Source organism: Hemitrygon akajei, chromosome 30 (genome assembly GCF_048418815.1).
Source record: "Hemitrygon akajei chromosome 30, sHemAka1.3, whole genome shotgun sequence".
NCBI lineage: Eukaryota > Metazoa > Chordata > Chondrichthyes > Myliobatiformes > Dasyatidae > Hemitrygon > Hemitrygon akajei.
This window is the reverse complement of record NC_133153.1, coordinates 1,946,479-1,962,978: the sequence shown is the minus strand read 5'-3', so window position 1 is coordinate 1,962,978 and position 16,500 is coordinate 1,946,479. Positions and strand designations below refer to the sequence as shown.

The following is a 16,500-nucleotide window of genomic DNA, read 5'->3' as shown; positions in this document are numbered from 1 at the left end:
GATAGTGAAATATAAACACAGATTGTCTTTCTTTTCCAATGTGAAATAATTGGTTCATTTAGAAGTTACAAGCTCATATTGTATTGTGTATTGGCCTGTATGATCTGTGGAATAAATTTTCTGCAATGTATTATAAATTGTGTATGTGTGGTGTTGAAAATACACAGTTTTGTGTATAAATTGTGTTGCCCATAATTTATGAGTAATATGAACTCATATTTTATAATACTTTGTCAAGTATATTTTGTAAACTTGCAAATTATAATACTTTATCATTGACATACTTTTTAAAACAGGGAACTAAGTTCTCTTAAAATGTTTATATCCCTTTTGTAGCTTGTGGTATTGTAGAGATTATGAATCTATACTCATAATCATTAATTTATCACAATCAATTATTATCACTGGCATGTAACGTGAAATTTGTTAATTTAGCAGCAGCAGTTCAATGCAATACATCATATAGTTCAGAAAAAATAATAATTAAGTAAATCAATTACAGTACGTGTATTCAATCGATTAACACATGCAAAAAAACAGAAACACTAATTAAAAGTGAGGTATGATTCAATGTCCATTTAGGAATCGGATGGCAGAGGTGAAGAAGCTGTTACTGAATCACTGAGTGTGTGCCTTCAGGCTTTTGTACCTCCTACCTGATGGTAACAGTGAGAAAAGGGCATGCCCTGGGTGCTGGGGGTCCTTAATAATGGACACTGCCTTTCTGAAACACCGCTCCCTAAAGATATCCTGGGTACTTTGTAGGCTAGTACCCAAAGATGGAGCTGACCAGATTTACAACCCTCTGCAGCTTCTTTTGGTCCTGTGCACTAGCCCCTCCATACCAGACAGTGATGCAGCCAGTCAGAATGCTCTCAACGGTGCCCCGCCATAGCATAACAAGTTGGTCAGAATCTCTAAAAATCATAAACACAAAGCATCTTTAGGTTAGGCCGCTTTCACTGACAACTGTTTATAAATTGAATGTTCTGAATTTTAGCAGCGATCCATAAGCGGAGAGAGATCGCCCAATAGACTGGCACCTTTAGGTGAGATTGGTCAATAACAACCGCTCATTGGATGAAATATGGCCAATGAGCGGCTGGCCTTTTCCCGCGGCGTTCAAGCGCCAGCTTCCATACTACGGCGGGAGAGCATCATTGCGTCACAGAACAGCATCATCGGAAGTCCCGCCTCTCTGACTCTGATTGGAGACTCGCCCATTTCAAAGCTTGGTCCGACCTTGTCCTTGGCTTTATCGGATGTCAATTATGTAACGTCAATTCCGTCCGGTGTCCAGGCAAGTTTACCTGGTTGTAATGGGAAAGGAAGAGTTAAGTGTAGCGGTCGGTGGTTGTTCCTTATGACCCCTTCACCCGTAATGACAGGGCTGTGGTGTTGAATTTAACATTTGGTAAGTGTCAGTTATTTCACCGGCTCGTGTATCACCATATTTGAGAATCGGGTCTATGTCTGCATAAGTTCAGGCCGTGGCCGGCCTAAAGTTGCTGCAGGAGCCCGGCTCCGGGGAACTTATTACAGTCCTGGGAACTTACTCTATCGTCACCATGAGCAGCCGCTCATTACTGAGAGTTTAGTGGTAAGCTGTGGATGGATATCCACGAGGTATCGGTGCTTTTGGAAACACTTCCATTGAGTTTGATTGCAAAATACATCTTCAAATTAATGACATAGAGCAATGCGGCTTAGTATTAACTAATTTCTGCTGAATCAGTGCTCACAGCCCGGCACGTATCTTTCCAAGCCCCATCTTTCACGTAGTTATCCAATTGCTACTTAAATGAATTTATAATTAGTTCCTCTGACAGCTCATTCCATATACTCACCGCTCTGAGTTTTAAAAAAAAAATCCCCCTCAGGTCTTTCCTTCTCAGCCATCCGCAGTTATGAACTCTCTTATCCTGGGGGAAAAAGACTGTTACCATTCTCCTGTGTCTTTGGTAATTTTATGAACCTCGAAAAAAGTCACCTCTCATTTTCCTGTGCTCCACGTAAAGATCTATCTTAGCAAAAACTCAGGCCTTCTAATTCCAGCAATATCATTGTAAATCTTTGCACTCTTTCCAGTTCAACCACATTTTTCTTATAGTGGTAGTTATAGACAAACTCATTTAAAGTATAAAGCAACACAAGTTTACACAAATCGAGTAAACTTTGGTGTATTGGACAATGCAGTGGTTATTAAAAGTTACGGGGGGGGGGGGATATTGATCAACTGAGGAACTGGACCTATGAATAGAAAATGGAGTTTAAATTCAGCTGGTGGTGCATTTTGGAAAGTCAAATTCAGGTAGGACTTGCACAGTGAAGCACTGGACTTTGTAAAAGAGGGGACTTGAAGTATAAGCACATGGTTTGCTGAAAGTGGAGTCACAGGTAGACAGTGTCATAAGGTTTACAGGATGCTGTTGAGTTTGTGCCCTGCTATAGGAAATATATTAAACTGAAATGAATGCAGAAAAAAATACAAGGATGTTGTTAGTATTTGAGTGGGTCCATCATAGTGAGATTTTGGACACGTCAGGATTTTATTCTTCGGAGTGTAGGAACCTGATATTGTATATCTCGGTAAAAGATGTATGAAATCATAGGATGAATTCACTCAGTCCTTTTCTCAAGGGTATGAACAGCTAGATGGAATAGGTTTACAGAGAGAGGGGAGTTGTTTAAGAATAACTTGAAGAGCAGCTTTTTTAGCCACCCTAAGTGTAGTTAACTACCAGTGGACATGGTTGAAGCAAGTACAATGATAACTTAAAAAAAAACATTTGAACAAGTACATGGATTGGAAAGGTTGAGAAGCTGTGGCCCAAATGGGAATGGCTTGCATGCGGCATCTTGGTTTGCACTAAGCAGTTGTATTGAAGGGTCTACTTTCATGCTCTATAAATCAACTGCATGACTCTGATAGAAGGATCGATCAACTTGGGGTGAAAGTACTAAGTAGCTGCAATTTCCAGTCTTACTTTTGATGTCATTTGTCATCAGCGGAATGCTTTGATGGGACAACAAAATTAATATTGTGATCAGATAGGGATACTATGACAATGCAAGAAGTCAGGGAAGAGATTGCTTGTCTGTTGTAGAGGTATTTGTATCATGAGCAGAATAAAGGAAATTATAGGCCAGTTAGTCTGCCCTCAGTGTGACACTGCAGTCAAATGTTAGGATGTGGTTTCAGGATAATCGGGCACATGATAAAATAGGAATAACTCAGAAAATGTGTTGCTTGGGTGGTTGATGGTTGGTTGAGTTGAGTTTCCATAATGGTGACCAGGCAACTGATTGATAAGTATATTAAGGCCAAGCATTCGGAGGACACATCACAAGTGAACAGCACACTGATCATGTCTCCTTTTATAGTGACAAAACATTTGCAATAGATTGCCAAGATTGGAAAATAACTCCATCCAACATGCCAAAGTCAGCATGGTTTCCTTAAGGTGTAATCTTACAGAACAAATCTGGAATTATTTGAAGAAATAAGAAGCAAGATAAACCAAGGAGAATTGGTTGATTTTGGATTTGCAGCAAGCTTTTGACAAGGTGCCATACATGAGGCTGCTTAACAAGAAAAGAACCCATAGAATTACAGGAAAGATGGATAAAGTGGTCACAAACAAGTGAAAATCTATATGCTGGAAATCCAAGCAACACAAACAAAAAGCTGGGGGAATTCAGCAGGCCAGGCAGTGCCTTTGGAAAAGAGTACAGTCAACATTTCAGGCCAGGACCTTTCAGTAGGACTGAAGCAGTGGCTGATTGCTAGGAGACAAGGTGGGAATAAAGGGAGCCTTTTCTGGTCGGCTGCCGATGACTCGTGGTGTTGCATAGGAGTCTGTATTGGGATTGCTTTTTTATGTTATATTCAGAGATTTGGATGAAGGAATTAATGGCTTTGTGACCATGTTTGCAGACAAAATGAAGACAGGTGGAGTGGCAGGTAGTTTTGAGGAAGCAGAGAGGCTATAGAAGGACTTGGACAGATTAGGAGAATGGACAAAGAAGTGGCACATGGAATGCAGTGTCGGGAAGTGTATATTCATACACATTGTAGAAGAAATAAAATCTCTTATTTTCTAAATGGAGAGAAAATTTTAAAAATCTGAGGTGCAAAGGGAATATGGAATCCTTGTGTAGGATTCCTGGAAGGTTAATTTGCAGGTTGAGTTGGTGGTGAGGAAGGGAAATGCAGTGTTATTCATTTTGAGACTAGAATATAAAAGCTTTATAAAGCTTTTGTTGAGACTTTGTAAAGCACTGGTGTATTGAAAGCAGTTTTGGGCCACTTATCGAAGAAAGGATATGCCCACATTGGAGAGGGTTCAAAGGAGGTTCACAAAAATGATTCTGAGATTGAAAGGCTTGTCCTATGAGGAGCGTTTGATGGCTTTGGGCCTGTACTCACTGAAAGTTCAGAAGAATGAGGGAGTATCTCATTGAATCCTATTGAATGTTGAAAGACCCTAATAGAGTGGATGTGGAGAGGAGGTGGCGGAATCTGAGACCAGATGGACACAGCCTCAGAATAGAGTCACGTCATTTAGAATAGAGATGAGGAGGAGAAATTTCTTTAGCCAGAGGGTGCTGAATCTGCTGAACTTGTTGTCACAAGAGGCTGTGGGGGCAATGTCATTGGGTATATTTAAGGGAGAGGTTGATAGATTCTTCATTAGTCAGGGCATGAAGGGATACAGGGGAAGGCAGGAGATTGGAGTTGATAGGGAAAATGGATCAGGCATGATGAAATGGTGGATCAGACTCCTAATTCCTGTCTTGTATCAAGTCAAGTCAAACTCATTGTCATTTAACTACCGTAAATTCCGGACTACAGAGCGCACCTGATTAAAAGCCGCACACTCTAATTTTAGAAAGAAAATCAATTTTTTACTTGTACAGGCTGCACTGGATTTTAAGCCGCAGGTGTCCCACGTTGTAATATGAGATATTTACACAGAAAGATATTACACGTGAGGATTTTTTAACTTTTAATTAAATCCGTATGGTAACATAAACAAATACATATCGCAAATGCTTTTTTTCGAACAGTGCCTGTAACACAGCTACTTTTAAATATACATACGTATCGGTAACACACAAATTACGTTGCGTATACTTTTTTACTGAACAGTGCACGAACAACATTCCAATATCTCCTAACGACTGGTAAAAAAATATATATATACTGCAGCCTACCAGGAAAAGTTATTGATCGCCTTCTTCATCTTCCTCCTGCGCACTAAAACCATCAAAGTCCTCTTCTTCAGTGTCTGAATTGAACAACCTCAGGATCTCGTCACTCACTTCAGTCTCTTCGTTGTCGCTCTCACTTGAGCGCACGCGGTCCTCTTCATCACGCAGCAGTCCAGCCTTTCGAAACCTGTTGGTGATGGTGGATGTTGTGACACGGCTCCATGCATTTAGGATCCACTGGCAGACTTGAGTTAAAGATGCTCTTCGCATGCGGCCTGTTTTGGTAAAGGATTTCTCGCCGCTCGTCATCCAAGTCTCCCACTCAACGTGCAGCGCCACTTTAAATGCCCGGTTCACGCTGTTGTCCAGTGGCTGCAAATACTTCGTGGTGCCCCCAGGAATCACAGCTGGAATTGAGTTTGTACTCTTGATGGCAGCTTTCACTGAATCTGTTATATGGGCCCTCATGCTGTCCATAACGAGCAATGCTTTTTTTCTGTGAAAAAATCCCCCTGGTCGCTTGGCGTAGCACTCTCTCAGCCAATCCTTCATTAGACTCTCCATCATCCAACCTTTCTTATTGACTTTCACCATGATTTCTTTTGGGAATTTTTCCTTTGGCATTGTCAGCCACTTAAAAATCACCATCGGTGGAAGCTTTAGTCCGGATGCTGTGCAGCTCAGAACACAAGTAAAATGCGTTCTCTCATGGCCACTTGTTTTCAGTGTGATGAAGGAGTCACCTTTTTTATTAACAGTCCGAGTGAGAGGCAGGTCAAACGTCAAAGGTACTTCATCCATATTTATGATATCATCTGGCCCGATGGAATTCTCCGCTATCTTTGTTTGAGTGAATGTGCGGAAGTTAGCAAGTTTTTCCTCGTGGTCGGGAGGGAGCTGCTGACACAGAGTCGTGCGTACCCTGACGGACAGGCCTTTTCATCTCATAAATCTAAAACACCACGATGGCCCACCTCTAAAATCTTCGATTTTCATTTTGGTGGCGATTGCTTTAGCCTTCAGTCTGATCTGCACGGTGGAAACACCGCGGCCGCCTGCTCTCTGTGTTAACCCAGTCTTCAAGAAAGTTTTCAAGTTCGGGCCATCTGCTATGATTACCTCTGAAAGCTTTTGTCGTCTTTTTGCATTGACTCAGTTCTTCACGCTGGCGTCTCCACCGTCTCACCATCAATTCATTTATGCCAAGATTATGTGCAGCAGCTCGATTTCCTTCTTCAACCGCCAGATTGATCGCCTTTAACTTAAAAGCTGCATCATATGCTTCGAGTGTTTTCCATGTTGATGAGGGTGAGTACAAATGACTGATTTACAATAATTTAATTGTGAAAGTGCGCTTGATTTATCGTACAATTTCATTGGACCTCTGTGAACTACTCATCAATTTTATTGGTCTACTGTTACGAGGCAGAATGTTTTTGGCGGGATGAAAAAAAAACATGCATTAGCCGCACCGTAGTATAGGCTGCAGTGTTCAAAGCGTGGGGAAAAAAGTAGCGGCTTATAGTCCGGAATTTACGGTATATAATGTAATTAGAAACGAGACAATGTTTCTCTGAACCAGGGTGTAAAGCACAGTAGTGCTCATAACTCATGATGACTTATGAAGTTAAGGCTAAAATCTACAGGTGAATCACACATAAATAACAAAATAAAGTACATTCATTTTAAATAATGGAAGATACGGAATTGATTAACCAGTGACACTTTGAATAAAGGAGTTCCCCGGAGGAAGAAACTTTCTCATCCTGACCGTTCTTGTTTTTATTCATTGTAGTCTCCTGCCTGATGGTAGGAAGTCGAAGGGGAAGCTGGGTGGATGGGTGCGATCTTTAATAATACCAAGGGCCCTGTGTATGTATGCAGCGCTCCTGATAAATGTTCCCGATGGATGGTAGGGAGACCCCTATGATCCTCTCAGCTGTTCTCACAGACCTTTGTAGGGATTTCTGGTCCAATGCTCGACTGCTTCCATACCAGATGGAGATGCAACTTGTCAGGAGCATCATGCTTACAATGATGCTCTTAACTAAAAGGTAGTTAAGACGGGGGGGTGGGAGCCACAATCTTAGTGGAGGCACTGCTGTGCTGTCTTGTTCAGGGAGGTGAACTTGATGCACTTTACTCTCTCCACCGAGGTGCCACGTATTCATGGGGCATGGTTTGTCTGCACCTTCCTTTGCCATTTGTCTTGGGTTGTTCTTCTCACACCAATCCACCGGCTGCTCCATTTCCTCTCTATACTCCGTCTCGTCATCGTTCTTGATAAACCCAACCACTGTTGTGTAATCCACAAAATTGATGACGCAGTTTGAGCTGGATCCCGCGACTCGTCAAGCATCAGCAGTGCTCAGTGTAATGGGACGAAATGCGTTGCTGCCCACGTGGACTGACTATGGTCTTACTGTTATGAAGTCCAGTGTTGAGACCCAGCGAGGACGGTTTCCCCCACCAGATTCTGGGGTAAGATGGTGTTGAACGCTGAACTGAAGTCTATAAACAGCAGCCTCGCAAATGAGACCCCATTTTCCAGGTGGGACAGGACAGAGTGGAGGGCATCAGTGGATTTGTAGCTTGGAGAAATATTTTAATGTGTTCTGTGACCAGCTGCTCAAAGCATTTAATAATGGTTGATAATGCCACCAGGCAGTAGTCATTTGGGCAGGTTATTGTCTCCTTCTTTGGCAATGGAATGATGGTTGCTGCCTTGAAAACCGAGGGGACAATGGATTGTTCCAGAGAGATATTGAATACATATCCATTACACCTCCGTCAGCTGGGATTTGCAGTCTTTCAGGACATGACCTGGTAAATTATTGGGCCCTGCAGCTTCGTGTGGGTTGACTCTAGCCAGGGTCTTCCTCACCTCAGGTGCCTTCCTCGTTAGCACTTTGTTCTGTGCATCAACCTGGGCATGGAAGACATTCAGTCTCTCAGAGAGTGAAGCATCCTGGTCACTGACATGCAGGGTAGACTTGTAGTCTAATTCTCTGAATTTCCTGCTACGTGCACCTCGTGTCTCTGGTATCTGTTATGGTCATCTAAGCTGTAGCTGAGACATTGTGCCTCCCGTTTAAGAAAGGCTTTGTGGAAAAATTTCATATGTACAGTCCAGTGAGCCCAATGTCAGTGGTGGGTAAGTTACTGGAGGGAATACTTAGGGACTGAATCCACCAGCATTTAGAAAGGCAAGAGCTGATATAGGGATTGCTGGCATGGATTTGTTTGTATGAAGTTATTTCTCTTGAACTTGATAATTTTTTGAAGTGGTGAACAAGAGTTCAGATGAGGGCAATAGATGTTTTGTATGTGGATTTTGGCAAGACCTTGGATCATTTAGACCAGGGGTGGCCAACCTTTTACATTCCATGTGTCATTTTTCACATACGAGTTCAGATGAGCCATACAACTCTTGTACCCCGATTCAATTCTTGTAAAAATATGTTAATAGAGACATATTTAGCATTTTTACATGATATATTGATTTAATATAAAAACAAGATAAACATTACTTACCTTAATGAGACTTTTAACAAATATATTTTGTCTGCTTTTGATTTCTTTCTTTTTCTTAATCACATATTCTTTCCGTAACTCAAACCCAAGCACTAGCTTCAGATTTCCTTCTATTTCAGTCTGATGTTGTGTTTTATAGTGTCTATTAAGATCATGTCTTCTATTATGTGAGGAAGTGTTTTCACAAACAATGCACAACGGTTTTCCTGATGGACCCGCTATAAATAAGAACTCATTTTCCCACTGTTCATTGAATTCGCCCTTACTATCACTTTCTGCTTTTCTTTTGCACTGTGATGGGTAACTGAATGTAAAAACAAGGCTTAATTTTCAAAAAAGTACAAAACTGAAAATGTTCACAAAGGACGAACAAAGCACAACTCCATAGTGCACGAGTGTCCGTTGGAAACTGACTGGCAAAAACCTGTGATGCACTGTTGGTGCAGACGCTTGGTGCCTCAGGATCAAACAAGTATCAAACATGTATTGAACAGTTATGGAACGACTACAGAACAAAAGTCCTTATTTCCTAGTTTGACTCATTGAACATTTTTAAAATTTGAAAACAGGTTAATGTGAAAGAAGATAACATTCGCCAGAAGTTGTGCATGAAATAATAAAATTGAAAAGTTTTAGATTAATTCTCAGTAAAACCCATTTCTAGCTCTAAGCTACTTGAATTCCTGTTATAGTTTTTTTTCTACAATTCGGTTTTTGGTTAACACTTTTTGCATGAGTATGATTTTTTTTAATTATTAATATTACTGGGATGCAATGCACCTCTTCTAATCATCCAATGTGCCACTTTTGGCGCATGCACCATAGGCTGGCCATCCCTGAGTTAGACAATGCAAACACTATGTAAGGGTGTTGTTGGTTGACTGTAACTCAGCATTTAACACCATCATTTCCTGATTGGAAAAACTACAGAACCTGGGACTCTGTACCTCTCTCAACTTCCTAATGGAAGACCACAATCTGTGTGGATTGGTAATAACATCTCCACCTTGCTGACAATCAACACTGGCCCATTGCTCTTCTTCCTCTACACCCATGACTAGGCGTACTGTAGCTCCAATGCTATCTATAAATTTGCTAATGATATAGCCATAGTTGGCAGAATCACAGATGGTGAAGAGAGAGCTTACAGGAGTGAGATATAGCAGCTAGTTGATTGGTGTCGCAGCAATAAGCTTGCACACACGTCAGTGAGACTAAAGAGCTGATTGGGTAAGTTGAGGGAACACACCAATCCTAATGGAGGGATCAGATTTCAAGAGTGAGCAGTCTCAAGTTCCTGGCTGTTAATATCTCTGAGGACTTAACCCGGTCCCATCATAATGGATGCAGTTATGAAGAAGGCAAGACAGCAGTTATTTTTCATTGTGAGTTTGAGGGGATTTGATATATCACCTAAAACACTTGAAAATTTCTGCAGATGTAGCTTGGAGAGCACTTTGATTGGCTGCATCACTATCTGGTATGGAGGGGTGGCTACTGCACAGGATCGAAGTAAGCTGCAGAGTGTTGTAAAATTGGTCATCTCCATTGTGGATACTAGCCTCCATAGTATCCAAGACATCTTCAATGAGTGGTGCCTCAAAAAGGTGGTGTCCATCATTAAGGGCCCCCACCACTCAGCACATGTCCTTTTCTCATTGTTACCATCAGGAAGGAGGTACACACTCGGTGATTAAGGAACAGCTTCTTCTCCTCTGACTGTTGATTTCAGAATAGACATTGAACCCATGAACACTTGTCTTAAATTTCTGTTTTTGCACTACCTATTTAATTTAACTATTTGGCATTCATATATATACTTACTGTAATTCACTTTTTCTATATGATCATATATTGCATTATAGTGCTGCTGCAAAGTTAACAAATTACATGCCATTGTCGGTGATATTAAACCTTTATTCTGATTCTGAGGTAGCTACTATAAAGTAGGCTAGTCAGAAAAGTCGATCACATTTGTTCCAGGACGAGTTAGCCAATTGGATGCAAAATTGACTTGATGGTATGAGACTCAGTGTTTGTGTACTACATTGGAGGGCAATGAGCAGTTGGTGATGATCCAAAGAGCCCATTTCTTTGCTATACAAAACCATAAGACATATGAGCAGAATTAGACCATTAGCCCGTCGAGTCTGCTCTGCCATTCAATCATGGCTGATCCTTTTTTCCCCTCCTCATCCCCACTCCCCTGACTTTGGTGCCATGTCCAATCAAGAATCTATGAAGCTCTCCCTTAAATAGACCCAATGACCTGGCCTCCACAGCTACTTGTGGTAATGTATTCCACACAAATTCTTAAAAAATTTAAGAATTTGGCTTAAATTCTGGCTTTAAAAAATTTGCTTTTCTTTTAAATGGACGCCCCTCAATTGTGAGGCTGTGCCATTTTGTCTTAGACTTCCCCCACCATGAGAAACATTCTTTCCACATCTACACTGTTTAGGCCTTTCAACATTCAAAAGGTTTCAATGAGAACCCCCTCTTCCTTCTAAATTCCAGTGAGTACAGACCCAGAGCTAGCAAACATTCTTTGTATAATAGCCCTTATAACAATTACAGCACGGAAACAGGCCATCTCAGCCCTACTAGTCTGTGCCGAACGCTTACTCTCACCTAGACCCACCAACCTGCACTCAGCCCATAACCCTCCATTCCTTTCCTGTCCATATACCTATCCAATTTTACTTTAACTTTAAATGACAATATCGCTCCTTTCACTCCGAGAATCGCCCTTGTGAACCTCCTCTGAACTTGCTCCAATGCCAGCACATCTCTTAGATGAGGAGCCCAAAACTGTTCACAATACCCAAGGTGAGGTCTCATCAGTGCCTTATAAAGCCTCAGCCTCACATTCCTGCTCTTGTATTCTAGACCTCTTGAAATGAATACTAGCATTGCACTTGCCTCCTGAACACTGACTCTACCTGCAAGTTAACCTTTAGGTTGCTCTGCACAAGGACTCCCAGTCCCTTTGCATCTCAGATTTTTGGATTTTCTCCCTGTTTAGAAAATAGTCTGCACATTTATTTCTACTACCAAATTGCATGACCCTGCATTTTCCAACATTGTATTTCATTTGCCACTCTCTTGCCCATTCTTCTAATCTGTCTTTCTGTAGCCTACCTGTTTCCTTAATTCTTCCAGCCCCTTCACTAATCTTCATATCACCTGCAAACTTGGCAACAAAGCCATCTATTCCATCATCTAAATCATTGATATACAGCATAAAATGAAGTTGTCCCAAAACTGACCCCTGGGGAACACCAATAGTCACTGGGGGCTAACCAGAAAATGATCCTTTTATTTCCAAATAAAAACACAAAATGCTGGCAGAACTCAGCAGGCCAGACAGCATCTATGGGAGGAGGTAGTGATGACGTTTCGGGCCGAAACCCTTCATCAGGAGTGAAGTAACATGGGATGGTGGACAGGGGATAAGAAGTGGGGGAGGGATGAAGTAGAGAGCTGGGAAGTGATAGGCTGGAGGGAAATGTGCTTGGGGGAAGGTGGAGAATTATGGGAAATAAAAGAGAAAGAAAGGTAGGGCTGGGGGGAGATTATAGTGAGGGGGGAGAAAAGAGAGAGAAAGAGAACCAGACTAAAATAATAGATAGGGATGGGGGTAAGGGGAGGCAGGGGTATCAACGGAGGTCTGTGAGTTGGATGTTCATGCCGGCAGGAAGGAGGCTACCTAGGCGGGAGATAAGGTATTGCTCCATCGACCTGCGTGTGGCCTCATCTTAACGGTAGAGGAGGCCATGGACAGACATGTCGGAGTGGGAGTGGTCTGTGGAATTGAAGTGTGTGGCCACAGGGAGATCCCGCCACTGCTGGAGGACTGAGCGCCGGTGTTCGGCGAAACGGTTTCCCAGTCTGCGGCGGGTCTCCCCAATGTATAAATGGCCACATCGGGAGCACCGGATACAGCATATCACCCCAGTTGACTCGCAGGTGAAGTGGTGCCTCACCTGAAAGGACTGTCTGGAGCCTGGGATGGTGGTGAGGGAAGAAGTGTGGGGGCAGGTGTAGCACTTCTTCCGTTTGCAGGAATTCACTTGTGTGCCTTTTATTCCCACTAGCTTTCTCCTATCAATTAGCGAATGCTCTCATCATGCCAGCAACTTTACTGTAATACTATGGGCTCTTAACTTGGTAAGCAGCCTCATGTGTGGAACCTTGTCAAAGGCCTTCTGAAAGTCCAAATATACAACATCCACTGAGTCCCCTTTATCTATCCTACGTGTAATCTCCTCAAAGAATTCCAACAGGTTTGTTTCAGATTTTCCCTGAAGGAAATCATGTTGATTTTGTCCTATCTTGTCCTGTGTCTTCAAGTACTCCATATCCTCACCTTTATCAACTGACTCCAACAACTTCCTAACCACTGAGGTCAGGCTAACTGGTCTATAATTTCCTTTCTGTTGCCTTCCTCTTTTCTTAAAGAGATCTCTTTAAGAGATCTGTCTCTATAGTGAACAGTGAGTACCTGGTGTTTTTCTGGTTACCCTTTGGCATTTGTGATTTTGGTGACAGTGTCAGCTTTTTGATTAATGTTTGACAAGATTGAAAATGTTGAAGTGATAAACATGTTTAAAAAAGGGAAATGGTTCAAGGAGAATAGGGTCATCAGCATGTCGATGCAGGTATTGTGTCCTGATGATTGCTAGAGTTGAAATGTGAGCAACTTACTCAGATTTCAGCAGGAAAAGAGAATACTTTCCCAAAGCTGCTGAGCCAATCACAGATGTTCCTGGTGCCAGTATCTTTAAAGTGGGTCAACCTAACATGAGCTGATGGTGAAGCTATAAGATCAGGTTATATGGTGGAAGCTGTTGCACAAAATAAATGTAAGGGTGCACCAACCATTTTATGGAAAATCGGCTTCCAATTTAAACTACAGTCTTGCAGTTCTAACAGCTCACAAATGACAAATTATTTGATAAATCATAATTTGTTATAATTCAAATTTATGAACAAGTTTTGATGGGTAGAGCAATATCTATGTGAGACAGAACATAGAATACTTCAGCACATTACAGGCTCTTCGGCCCACAATGTTATGCCGACCCTCAAACCCCGCCTCCCATATAACCCCCCACCTTAAATTCCTCCATATACCTGTCTAGTAGTCTCTTAAACTTCACTAGTGTATCTGCCTCCACCACTGACTCAGGCAGTGCATTCCACGCACCAACCACTCTCTTGAGTAAAAAACCTTCCTCTAATATCCCCCTTGAACTTCCCTCCCCTTACCTTAAAGCCATGTCCTCTTGTAATATCTTGTACACTTCTATCATGTCTCCTCTCATCCTCCTTCTCTCCAAAGAGTAAAGCCCTAGCTCCCTTAATCTCTGATCATAATCCATACTCTCTAAACCAGGCAGCATCCTGGTAAATCTCCTCTGTACCCTTTCCAATGCTTCCACATCCTTCCTGTAGTGAGGCGACCAGAACTGGATGAATAGAAAGACAAATGTATTTTAATAGGCTACAGTTTAAGTACCTAAATTTGGCTGTGTTTTTTCTTCTCTAGCCTTGCACAAAATCCAAGGATACACTCAGTCAGGTCTTGGAAATTTGTCCACCTTAATGTGCTGTAAGCCTGCAAATATCTCCTCCCTATAAATATAACTGTCTGTGATGTTGGTTTAGTGGTATTCACACCCATACTTTGGAACAAGTCATTCAGGGTTTGAATCTGGTCGGCTCTTTGCACACTATCCATCTGTCTAGCAACTTGGCCTTGTAGAACAGACAAACGCTAAAGAAATGGCTGCCCGATGCGCCAAAAAACGCATGGGGAGGAACTTCACTTTTTTTTTACCTTTTATAAATATCCTCTAAAACATCTTTACTTGTTTAACTTATCTTTTGAGCAACTGTATAACCATAACTGTATAACAATTACAGTAGGGAAACAGGCCATCTCGGCCATTTTAGTCCGTGCCAAACGCTTGCTCTCACCTAGTCCCACCGACTTGCACTCAGCCCATAACCCTCCATTTCTTTCCTGTCCATATACCTATCCAACTTTACTTTAAATGACAATATTGAACCTGCTGGAATATTCCGACAATATCGAACTTCTACTGGAAGCTCGTTCCACACAGCTACCACTCTCTGAGTAAAGAAAGTCCCCCTCGTGTTACCCCTAAACTTTTGCCCCCTAACTCTCAACTCATGTCATCTTGTTTGAATCTCCCCTACTCTCAATGAAAAAAGCCTATCCTCGTTAGCTCTATTTATCCCCCTCCTAATTGTAAATACCTCTATCAAGTCCCCCCTCAACCTTCTACACTCCAAAGAATAAAGACCTAACTTGTTCAACCTTTCCCTGTAACTTAGGTGCTGAAACCCAGGTAACATTCTAGTAAGTCTTCTCTGTGCTCTCTCTATTTTGTTGACATCTTTCCTATAATTCGGTGACCAGAACTGTACACAATACTCCAAATTTGGCCTTACCAATGCCTTTTACAATTTTTACATTACATCCCAACTCCTATACTCAATGCTCTGATTTATAAAGGCCTGCATACCAAAAGCTTTCTTCACCACCCTATCCATATAAGATTCCACCTTTAGGGAACTATGCGCCATTATTCCCAGATCACTCTGTTCTACTGCATTCTTCAATGCCCTACTATTTAACATGTATGTCCTATTTTTATTATTCCTACCAAAATGCAGCACCTCACACTCATCAGCATTAAGCTCCATCTGCCATCTTTCTGCCCACTCTTCTAACTGGCCTAAATCTCTCTGCAAGCTTTGAAAACCTACTTCATTATCCACAACACCACCTATCTTAGTATCATCTGCATATTTACTAATCCAATCTACCACCCCATCATCTGGACCTTTAATGTATATGATCTCTGAGGCCTTCAACCTGACAAACAGTTATCCACCACTACTCCCATCCAGCCACTGTTGAATCCATTTTACTACTTAAATATTAATACCTAACGATTGAACCTTCCTATCTATACTTCCGTGTGGAACCTTGTCAAAGGCCTTAATGAAGTCCATATAGACAACATCCACTGCTTTACCCTTTTCAACTTTCCTCATAACCTCTTCAAAAAATTCAATAAGATTTGTCAAACATGACCTTCCACGCACAAATCCATGTTGACCGTTCCTAATCAGACCCTGTCTATCCAGATAATTATATATACCATCTCTAAGAATACTTTCCATTAATTTACCCACCACTGACATCAAACTTACAGGCCTATTATTGCTAGTTTTACTCTTAGAACTCTTTTTAAACAATGGAATAACATGAGCAATATGCCAATCCTCCGGCACCATCTCCGTTTCTAATGACATTTGAAATGTATCTGTAGGAGCTCCTGCTATTTGTACACTAACTTCCCTCAAGGTCCTAGGGAATATCACATCAGGGCCCGGAGACTTACCCACTTTTATATTCCTTAAAAGCGCCAGTACTTCCTCCTCTTTAATCATAGTTTCCATAACTTCCCTACTTGTTTCCCTTACCTTACACAATTCAATATCCTACTCCTTAGTGAATACCGAAGAAAATAAATTGTTCAAAATCTCCCCCATCTCTTAGCTGTCCACTCTGATTCGCTGAGGGACCAATTTTATCCCTTACTATCCGTTTGCTATTAATATAACTGTAGAAACCCTTTGGATTTATTTTCACCTTACTTGCCAAAGCAACCTCGTATCTTTTAGCTTTTCTAATTTATTTCTTAAGATTCTTTT

General features: G+C 41.6%; 1 protein-coding gene across 2 annotated transcripts in view; it reads left to right on the top strand.

Annotated features, from left to right (window-relative positions):
• Positions 1 to 1,277: 1,277 nt before the first annotated feature.
• cep152 (centrosomal protein 152) overlaps positions 1,278 to 16,500 on the top strand; it is a 228,502-nt gene continuing 213,279 nt past the window's right edge. For both annotated transcript variants that reach the window (XM_073032844.1, XM_073032843.1), the window contains exon 1: positions 1,278 to 1,414. The gene's annotated coding sequence lies outside the window, so the exon portion shown is untranslated. The remainder of the gene's footprint in view (positions 1,415 to 16,500) is intronic.